This window comes from Carcharhinus amblyrhynchos, chromosome 2 (genome assembly GCF_965287045.1).
Source record: "Carcharhinus amblyrhynchos chromosome 2, sCarAmb.v2.hapA, whole genome shotgun sequence".
NCBI lineage: Eukaryota > Metazoa > Chordata > Chondrichthyes > Carcharhiniformes > Carcharhinidae > Carcharhinus > Carcharhinus amblyrhynchos.
The window spans coordinates 45,623,947-45,632,862 of record NC_137325.1 but is presented as its reverse complement, the minus strand read 5'-3'; the positions used below and the strand labels follow the sequence as shown (position 1 = coordinate 45,632,862).

Below are 8,916 nucleotides of genomic sequence, written 5' to 3'. Positions count from 1 at the left end.
TGCTATACATTGAATGCTAACGATGCGTTAAGTGGTATTAATGAAAATTAGCATAGCCAGGACATTGACTCATTTTTGCTTACATCCATTCTGGAAACAATGCATTCTAATTACTGCATTGACCAAGTGTTAATTTTTTTGACTCATTAACAATTGTTAAGCATAAATTCATGGCAAGCATTTTAATGCTTTTTTCAACAATAAAAGTGATGTGAAGGCCTTTGTACTGAGTGTCAGAGTGCAAGCATAGAAAAAGCGGATGACATTGGACAGGGGGCCTCAAGTTTTTCATCTGTCCCTCCAGCCACTGTGTCAAGCTGGCTGTTTGCAATCTCGGCATTCTATTATCTCTGAGCCGAATTTCTATCTTCATATGTTATCCATCAGAAAGAATGTTGATTTCCATCTCCGTAACGTTGCTTTAGGGGGTTTGTTTGTTCAGTTAGGTCAGGATAAAGCCAGTTTTGGTTCCCATTCCAGCTGAGGTAGACTTGGGAGCTGCCGTCGTGCCCTGCCCTGGAAGTGGAAGACAATGGCAATTCAGCAATGACAAAAGCTGATAAGAAAACAGCTCAGAATGAGCCAAGGACCTTTCTTCAGGTCGAGCACATCACTGAACATTACGCATCACTGTGGCTACCTTAACTGATCTGTGTTTGAAATCTTTATCAATACCTTTACCACCTCTGATTCAAGTATTTCAATGCTCTCCTGGCTAACATCCCACTTGCTCCCCTCCATGGATTTCAGCTGATTACAAACACCAATGCCTTTTATCCTATTCTGTACCAGGTCTTGTTCAACCAATACCCTTAACTTTGAAGACCTGTTCCCAATTATTCCAATTTAAATTCTCATCTCTCCAATGGTCTCGATATTTTGTTTCTTTTCAAGTTCTGAAACACCAACAGGAAGTTTCTAACTTTAGCCTCTTATTATTGGCCTCTCTTCATGCAGAAATTGATGAATGCAGTTCCCCTAAATCTTCCTCTAAATCCCACCTCCATCTCTCTAACACCCTCACCTCCATCAAAATCATCTCCAAGATTCACCCCTTTGACCATGCTTTTGCTTAACAGCATTCATTTATTTTTCTATGGCCCAATATCAATATTTTTGATTATGTCTTCATGAAATTGTTTTTACATTAAAGGATCTACGTAAAGGCACGCCACTGTTTTTGATGGTAAGGAATTAACAAAGGCTGAACAGCATTCACAGCAAGTTGCATGGATTTGCCAAACCCTGGTTAGACATTTGTTCCTTGTGCTCTTAATGCTTACACTGCTAATGCAGGTCACTTTCCTTCATTCTTTGGCATGAATAATTTCTTGATAAAGATGAAAATGATGTGAGTTTGGGAAGCTCTACTAAAGAAGTTCGGTTGAGAGGCTGCAATGTTTACAACAAATACTACACGTTGCAGCCACAGGGTACCAGTGATGAAGGGGCAGATATTGAGGCTTGTGCAAGATTCTTCAGAGATGTTTTGGTGGGGAACACCAATAAAAAGTTGAGAACCATTGCTAAAACGAACTGTCAAAAATCAATCCAACGTGCTGTCTATTGTGTGGAGATTACAGTTTTAAAGCAGCATTTTTACAATAGAGCTAACATTTCAATTCTAACATTGGCTCTATTCTCTCCCCAGAGATGCTGTCAGACCTGTTGAGATTTTCCAGCATTTTCTGTTTTTGTTTCAGAGTCCAGCATCTGCAGTAATTAGCTTCGACCTTAGTGTTTAAGTTACCGCCACTTCTCTTTCAGAGATGCTTTCCCTGAAGAAGTACTGCTTTTCTCTCTGACAGGATTTCCATTTGACACTTTACCCTGTCCACCTTTATTACTTTCCATTCCCCTCCTGGTGTTTACCAAATTCTAACTGAATTTCCATCCTTCATGTTTTGTATCCACCCAGGATTACAGATATCTCCAGGACATACAATGTTTCTCGGAATTACTGTTCTCGCCTCATCCTGAGATTTACACTCAGTGCCATGTGCCACTAAATGTGCAGCCTCAATATCTCTCTCCAGCAGCACAGACTTGCTCTATCACAAAGGTGTCTTGGCCCCAGTTTCACTTCATTCTTCGTCTCATCCGATGCCATAACAAGAAACTTTTTCTCTTTCTTTCAGGTGTTAAGGAATAGAAGGTCCTTTATTGATACCAACGTCCATCCAGCACCCTCTTCCCCTTTCCATCCCTGGGACCCAACCCCCCTAACCCCAGCCTTTGTATTCACCATATTCTCGGACCTTTTCCTCTCTGAGGCTGAGCGTGCTGTGCTCAGCAAAGGACTAAGCTTCGTACCACTACGTCCTCACCTCAATGAATTTCAGGCTCTTCCGCTGCCTTCATTGCTGCGCTCACTTCTTTGGTCAGGAGTCCTCCCCCACCGTTCAGCAGATCCATTCACCCATCACCAGCATTCTCCCTCCACCCTGACCCCTCCCTCCAGCCATTTACCTGCTCCTGATCTTTTTCATTGAGAACTGTCACCCTAACATTGGTGGACTCAATTTTTCTGCTCCTCTCACCCACTCTAACCTGTCGCCTCCTAAGCTTTGCTGTACCAGATCCAATCCAGGCTTTGTCATCAAACCCACCGACAGGGGTGGGGTTGTTGTTGTCTGGTGTACTAATCTCTACCTTGCAGAGGCTGAGCGTTAACTCTCAGACGATTCCTCCTACCTGCCCCGGGCCATGACCCCACCACTGAGCATCAAGTCATTGTTTCCAAGATTGCCATTGACATCTCCTCCTCTGGAGATCCTCCCTCCACAACTTCCAGCCTCATTGTCTCCCAGCCCCAGACAGTCCACTTGTACCTCCTTCCCAAAATCCACAAGGAGGACTGCCCCAGTAAGCCCATTGTGTCAGCCTGTTCCTACCCACTGAACTCATTTCTTCCTATCTTAACGTCATTCTCTCTCCTCTTGTCCATTTCCTTCCCATTTACACCCAAGGTTCCTCTGACGCCCTACATAAAAAGATCTTTGATGAGGTCATCTAAGCTCGAAACAATGGTTTCATTCTCTCTCTCCACAGATGCTGTTAGACATACTGAGGTTTTCCAGTATTTTCCGTTTTTGTTTCAGATTCCAGAATCTACATATTTTGATTTTACTTTTTACAATAATTACCCAGAAGTTGGAAGAGGTTTTAATTCTTCTAACTTTTTTGGATTAACTATTGGCATAACCCTGACATAACCAGCCGAAGTAAACAATTGAAGTCACATTTTTGGATGGTTTCCAGCACAGGTTTTGCCTAGAAGAAGTTTCTACTTCTAGCAGTTCAGAGAGGGATTTCCCAGCGCATCTCTGGGGTGTTCCCCAAATTTGACATTTGAAAGCTTGGAGATTCACCCAGAATGACCCTGCATTGGACTATCCCCCACACACCTCACCCCCCAACCCACACAGTTTTCCCCACCACCCCAATTCCTCTGATCCTGACCCAATCTGCTTGCGACCCATGGACAAAATTCCCTACCTGCCTGACCCCCTATCCCCCCTCATCCCACAGACCTGACCCAAAGCTCCTGACCTACAAGCCTGGCACCCCACCCCCCTGCCCCCCCACTGCAATCCAGGGATATGACATAACCAAACCCTCAGATCTGATCAGACATTCCCACCCTGAAACACAGACCCAATCCGACCCCATCCCCAACTTGTGGATCAGGCCTGAAACCCCTGAACCGCAGAAACCAGCTCACCTATCCGGCCTGCGGACCTGACACAACCCCACAGCCCCTCAAAAAATGGACATGATCCAATGCCCCTCACCAAGAGAAGAAATCCAACCTCCCTGGCCAATGACCCCGACCCTCCCAACCTCTGAACCCCGACCTCTGACCTCCACCCGGCCAATTAATCCCATGCACCTACCTTCAACGTTTACCTTTTCTCTGCTCTGTCGCTCTCACTGGGCACTTTAAACTTAAACTGCCGTAAAGCAGGTATGCAGGGAAAAAAAGGACAACCATCCAATGCAACTTAAATGTATTTGGGCCTGCAGAGACTCTTTTGATGCAGGCCCCAAGCAGCTGTGGCTATTGGAGGTTTCGGCGCAATTGATGAGGGCACGTTTGCACTTTAAAGTCTTGTAATTCCAGCGGGCCATCATTTTCCAATGTTAATTGGAAGTTGTGACCCAGTGGCCGGAATTTTACTGCCTTGCCCACTCCAGACTTGGGGCGGGCGAGGCTCGCAGAACGGAATTTTCCATTGGACTCAGGTGGGATTTTACAAGCTTCACCCGAGGGTGGTCGTAAAATTCCGGCCACTATGAGCAAAGTACACAGCATCCCAGTTACATTTATAATGTGTACAATGAGAATTTCAGTGCAAAATGCACCCATTTTAATTAAGTGCTTTCTCCCCTCAAGTTTCTATTTAAACTCCTTTATATATATCACTGAGCCAGTGCAATTAAACATGCAATTGCAGAACATAATCTGAATTTTTAAAAAGATTCTATGTTTAATACTGGTTTAAAGTTTGATTAATACAGCGAGATGGCTTTCTCACAAGAAATAGGGATTGAAAATCAATCTACCACCCATGAGTAAATTGTTTGGAAATGACTGAAAATAAGTCTTCAAAAAAAAGCGATTATTTTCCAGTAAGATTGGGTTAGTGAAGTCAATTTTAAACAAGATTCTTTCAAAATATTTTAAAACATACTGTATAATGTCCTTGAGCTCAAAAGTTCATCCTTAAATTTTGAAGCCTTGTCAAAGGCCTGCAAATGAGCGCAATTAGTGGAAAATGATTTATTCAGCCTGGAGGGGTGTAGCCAATTATGTGGGTACAGGCTGCTTCTAGCACTTTTTTCTGGTATAAAAGATTATGCAGACTCGTATTGTGTTCAATATAATGTGCACTCATAATTCCACAATCTATTTCCCCAGTTATGCCGAGAGAATTGTACCAATTGCCACTGAGTGGAATCATTCAGCTATAATATTTTACCGCAACAAGAAACAAATTCAATTGGCATATTGACCCAGAATTTGTTGAGAAAATAGCAATGTCTGAATAGTGCATGCCATTATTAATGTGCTAATCAAGCAGCAACGTGTACCTAGAAAGAGATAGGCCATGAGTTGCAAATCCATGAAAACAGCATCTTGTCCTTAACTTCCCTGTGAGTTTCATGAATTTTATGCATTTGCATATTAATTGCACATTAAAATTGCCAAAGAAAATTAAGTCTCATAATTAATATTGTAAGTATCCTTTCAGTGACATAATTGTTAATGACTGCCAATCAACCTCTCTTGCCCAGAAACTGAACAATTATTTCATTCCTTCAGGTTGCAATGGAAGATATTGAAAATCTGGTTATGAAATAATTCTGTCTTAATTTTCCTTTCTGTCTCCTTTTCTCTCTGTTACTCTAAACTTTCTTAACATCTCTTACTTTTTAGCAGCCATTCAACAGGGTTTCTACTACAGCACCTGCCAATCACCTGACCTCTCCCACCTATAGCAACAAGAGTAACAAGGGCATGGAAACATTACCACCTCCATGTTCACCTCCAAATTAAACACATCCTGATGGAATTATATTGCCTGAATCAAAATCCTGGAATTTCCTCCCAAACGGTACAATGGGTCTATGTTTACCACATGGACTGTAAGAAGCAAGCTCACCATCACCTTCTTAAGGGCATTTAGGAGTGGGCAGTGAATGCTGGCATTGACATCTAGGGATGAATAAGTATGGGCAGCATAATGATACAGTGGTTAGCACTGCTGCCTCACAGCACCAAGAACCCAGCTTCAATTGCAGCCTTGGGTGAATATCCGTGTGGGTTCCCTCTGCATGTCGTGGGTTTCCTCCAGATGCTCGTTTCCTCCCACAGTCCAAAGGTGCACCAGTTAAGTTGATTGGCCATGCTATAAAGCCACTTAATGTCCCAGGATGTGTTCGTTAGAGGATTAGCAGGTTAAATACATGAGGTTATGGGATGGGGACTGTTGGAGCATCATTGTGGACTCTATGGGCCAAATGCGGACTCTATGGGCCAAATGACCTCCTTCTGCACTATAGCGATTCAATGACTTTATGAAAACCTCAATTTCACACCTCCTTCCTATCTTTCTTACTCAATTTTTACTTCTCCTTGGTTAAGGAAATGTTTATCCTACTTTTTACAAAAGGTGCTAGATGCCCCATTGCCCCATTATCAGTACATCTTTTCAACAGCATTTAGCACATATAATAATTGAGCTAAATGCTTAAGCGGTAAGTCATGCCATGAAATGCCCACTTCAGAAAATTCTGGACCAACTGTATGAAATAATAGTTAGATGTGAGTTTTTTTTCTATTGGTCTGGGTTTCGGCATGGTGGTAGCATTCTCATCAATTACAGAGACTTGGGCCTTGACTTGTTTGAGCTCACCATTTTACAGACAAGCCACTCAGACTGTGTTCTCTTCCACCACCTCTCTTCAAGAGGGAAGGAACACTCATCAAGGACGGTGAGCAGTTGTTAAAAGCAACACTCAATGCCAGCTTCCTGCTTAGAAGAGAACACTACAAATCCTCCTCATGGATTGTGAAGTCACACACTTTAGAAACACATTTCTCTAGGAGAACACTATAGAAATGATCCCCAAGAGTACAATTGGAGGCAGGGATAATAACAGTGCCTTCAGCATGCACACCATTCATTGACTCCAACAGATCCTGGGCCATTTTGATGGAGGTAAATTGTGGAGTGCAGCATTGTTTCCCACCTGCCTATTGCAGACCACCTAGTTTATTAATAACCACTTAAGGCTAATTAAAGGAGGATGACTGGGATTTTCCTTCAGGAGTTGGGGCTACTTCAACTGCCTGGAGGCATCCTTCCACTGGCCCACTATTTGAGGCATGTCTAGAAGCATTCCCTGCCCGCCCACTTGGCTGGTGTATCAACAGCCACAGTCTATCCCATAGAAGGGATACACCCACCATCCCACAGTAATGGCTATTGGCTGCAAAACTATGTTTTCATTTAAATTTTTAAAAAATGGTGCCTCTGTTTTGAGGTGCCCCTTCTCTCAGTTGCCTTCCATTGTAGCCTGTTCAACCTGAAAGACCTTTGTTCCACATTTTAGCTTAGAGAATGTGCCGTTCTCTTTAATCAGATGGATAATCCACCCTCTGAACATTGGTGACAACCTGTGGGAAAATCACAATGAGTGACTGTTTCACACATTTTGATTTTGATTTGATTTATTATTGTCACATGTATTAGTATACATTGAATTGTATTATTTCTTGTGTGCTACACAGACAAAGCGTACCGTTCATAGAGAAAGATACAAGAGAGTGCATAATGTCATGTTATAGTCATAGTTAGGATGTAGAGAAAGATCAACTCAATGCAAGGTAGGTCCATTGAAAAGTTTGATGGCAGCAGGGAAGAAGCTGTTCTTGAACATTGGTATGTGACCTCAGACTTACGTATCTTTTTCCCGACAGAAGAAGGTGGAAGAGAGTATGACTGAGATGCAGGGGGCCTTAATTATGGGGTCCTTTGCTGAGGCAACAGGAAGTGCAGACAAAGTCAATGTATGGGAGGTGGGTTTGCATGATGGATTGGGCTACATTCACGACCTCATGTAGTTTGTTGCGGTCTTGGGCACAGCAGGAACCATACCAAGTTGTGACACAACCGGAAAGAATGCTTTCTATGGTGCATTTGTAAAAATTGGTGAGAGTCGTAGCTGACATGCCAAATTTCCTTAGTCTTCTGAGAAAGAAGAGACGTTGGGTGGGCTTTCATAACTATAGTGTTGGCATTGGGGGACCAGGACTAGGACTGGATACCTAAAAACTTGAAGTTTTTGAACATTTCTACTTCATCCTTGTTGATGTAAACAGGGTAAACCTGTGTTTACCCTCGTCCAATGCCGGCATCTCCACATCATGATATAGACAGGGGCACGTTCTCCTTTACACTTCCTGAAGTCGATGACAATCTCCTTCGTTTTGTTGACATTGAGGGAGAGATTATTGTTTATGCATCCGTTCACCGGATTCTCTATCTCATTCCTGTATTCTGTCTCGTCATTGTTTGAGATCCGGCCCACTATAGTGGCATCATCGGCAAATTTGAAAATCACATTGGAGGGGAATTTGGCCACACAATCATAGGAAGAATAGTGGGGGGTTGAGAACACAGCTTTGTGGGGCCCCGATATTGAGGATGATCATGGAGGAGGTGTTGTTGTCTACCCTTATTGAGTGTGGTCTGTGAGTTAGGAAGTTCAGGATCCAGTCACAGAAGGAAGTGCCGAGGTCCAGGCCACGGAGTTTGGAGATGAGTTTTGTGGAAATAATAGTGTTGAAGGCTGAGCTGTAGTCAATAAATAGGAGTCTGACAGATGTTCCTTGTTATCCAGGGTTGAGTGTAGGGCCACGGATATGGCATCTGCTGTTGACCTGTTGCAGCAGTGGGCAAACTGTAGTGGATCCAGGTAGATTTGATGTTACTGTTTCTGTCTAACCATTGCTCATCCTTCTAGCAGACTAGTATTTGTAAAACAAAGTTAGAAAAACTTGAATCCTATATACTCCGTCATACTCTTACTGAAATTAGCTTGCATGTCTGCTAGAAGAAGCGAATGTCTTATCAAGTGATTGATCTGATAGTTCAGGCTTACAGAGTAGAGATGAATTTACAGCTGCAGCCATTCATTCTTCATAATATTGAATGTTATTAATTATTTTACAAAAGCATTTGAATCAAAAACATCAGGGATATTGAGCATATTCACTATTAAGGTTAGAGGTCAGCTTTCTTTCTCATTAAAACATTCCAGCACAGTCAGTTCCTATCAAGTGAATAATCTGTTTGGCACAGCCATTCATTCATTATGAAAAACAATTCACTCGCCATGATTTCACAA

The 8,916-nt window shown here is 42.7% G+C and overlaps 1 non-coding gene across 1 annotated transcript; it reads right to left on the bottom strand.

The window, feature by feature from the left end:
• Window positions 1–6,433: 6,433 nt before the first annotated feature.
• Window positions 6,434–6,646, bottom strand: LOC145362034 (small nucleolar RNA U3). Its single transcript, XR_013889919.1, has one exon. It is a non-coding gene; the product is annotated as a small nucleolar RNA U3 (small nucleolar RNA).
• Between the last annotated feature and the right edge of the window lie 2,270 nt (window positions 6,647–8,916).